The 2,199-nt window shown below is 48.7% G+C and overlaps 1 protein-coding gene across 1 annotated transcript in view; it reads right to left on the bottom strand.

The window, feature by feature from the left end:
• Positions 1-2,199, bottom strand: part of CEACAM18 (carcinoembryonic antigen related cell adhesion molecule 18) — a 12,211-nt gene that overhangs the window by 1,037 nt on the left and 8,975 nt on the right.

Genomic DNA, 2,199 nt, shown 5'->3' with positions numbered 1-2,199 from the left:
CAAGGGCAGGTGCCATGCCTGAGTGGAGGCCCTAAGGTTCCCTCTCACTTACCCAGTTCCTGTCCATCGGGGCACGATTCACGATTAGATGTTTATTTCTTTAACTCAGTGTGGCTGCCTCCCTCGATGAAAGAGTATGCTGGAGAGATTAGGGCCCGTGTTCGCCATGTCCGCGACAGGGTATCCAGCACCCAGCTCAGGGCCTCGCACACAGGGTGGGGTGGGGTAGGGGGTGGGCCTCCGTAGGACACCAGGCTTTGAGAGTAAAAAAAAAAAACTGGATTGGGTCCTAGTTTCACTGGGTTGGACTTGGAGCATGCTACTTCCTCGATTCAACCTCAGTTTTCATCCCCATGAAGCGGAGACTAATAATATCGTCCTTATGAGGTCGCCGTGGGAAGTTAACGAGATTAGCCGGCAGTAAAGGCGACCTCAGCAAAAAAATGTGTGTGGGATCAGCGGGCGAGGGCATCTCTGCCGCCTTCTCCGTCTCCACTGCTTCGCTCTGACATCCTCTTCCTTCTCTCCTCTTAGGGGCCCCTGACTGAATCCCAGAGGGGCAGCCTCACAGACCACAGTCCCTTGACTCCGGCGGAGAAAGAGGACGTTCACTACGCATCCCTCAGATTTCAAAAGACGAAGCCCGAGGCCCGGCAGGAAGCCACGGCCACTGACAATGAGTACTCAGAGATCGGCATAGGCAAGTGAGAAGCCTCGGAGACGTGGCTGTGGCTCGAGGGAGGGACCGCATCCGTCCTCCCCACCCCCGCCCCAGGACAAAGATAAAACCTGGGGCCGATTCCTGTAGAATTAAAAGCCTTCTAGGCATGGGTTAAACGTATACACAGGACACAGGCTTTGGAACCGAAGAGTTGTGAGTTCTAATCCACATTCTATCTCTTTACTAAGTAAAGTGGCAGACCCATCCCTACCTCTCTGTGCCTCCGTTTCCCGCCCTGTGGAACAAGATGAGAAGCCCCGCCTGTAAATCTGTGGGAGTAAAATCCCGTCAGAGCGCCTGGCTCGACGTGTGTGCCGAGCACACGCTGGAGCCCTGTGCTCTGGACCAGGAAGTCCCTCCTGCGAATTTCTCTTAACTCTGGAGGTGACCGGCAGCAGACCTCAGCCTCTGTGACCGAGGTCCCTCCTCCTGGGAGGCCTCACCCAGCCTTCGTCTTCCTCTGTCTTCGGAGGTGGAGTTCAAGGGGGTAGACTTCTGGGTTGAGATGGGAGTCAAGTAGGACCTCGTGATCTCTCCCCACAAAGACAAACCAAACGAGCCAGGGAGGTTCCCAAACGATCACGCGACCATCCGATGAACGAGACGTGATCCCAGAATTCACCGACGGAAACCAGACAAGGAAGGGAGTACGTCACAGCAGTCGCTTCGTAAAGAAGCCTGGATGGAAAGAAATCAAAGGATTGGATGAGGCTCAAATATTCCCTAAGTTTGTACGCAGCTCATTTACAACAACAGCACCAAAGAATAGGAAGCACCAAGGGACAATTTAAAAAACAAAAACAAAAACATGCAACAATTCCGTACTAGAAAAATATGGAACATTGCTGAGAGAAATTAAAGAAGATCCGTGTTCTTTATACTATGCTCATGGGGGAAGATGCAATACTGTTAAGATGTCATTTTTCTCTGTATTGATTTAAAGTAATCTGTTTCTCTCTCTCTATATATATATATGTGTGTGTGTGTGTGTGTGTGTGTGTGTATACATATATATACATACACACACATGTATATATATACACACACACATATACACTCACACACACACACACACACACACAAGTTGATTCTAAAATCTATATGGAAATCTAAAGAACCTAGAATAGTCGATCTTGAAATAATAGGGACACGGTAGAGAAATCAGACTTTACTATAACATGTGAGCAATCAAGAGTGTGGTATGCAACAAACAAACAAACAAACAAAATATATGGAGAGAGAGAGAGAGAATTAATTTGAATAACACCAAGTCTATCCCAATAGGAAAGGAAAAGATTTTAACCAATGGCGACAGAACAATTGGATCGAGGTTTGGAAAAAAATGACTCATGAATTATAGAATTAATTCGTATAACTGGCATTGCACCGTTTGCGTCTCGTTCTTTCCCGCTCGGTATTACGCTTTGGGAGACGCGTCCGTGCTGTGTGGCCCAACGCTTTGCTGCTTTCCGTCGCCG

Source organism: Pteropus vampyrus, unplaced genomic scaffold, assembly GCF_000151845.1.
Source record: "Pteropus vampyrus isolate Shadow unplaced genomic scaffold, Pvam_2.0 Scaffold494, whole genome shotgun sequence".
Classification (NCBI taxonomy): domain Eukaryota; kingdom Metazoa; phylum Chordata; class Mammalia; order Chiroptera; family Pteropodidae; genus Pteropus; species Pteropus vampyrus.
The sequence above is the reverse complement of the archived record's forward strand: the minus strand, read 5'-3'. Positions and strand labels throughout refer to the sequence as shown.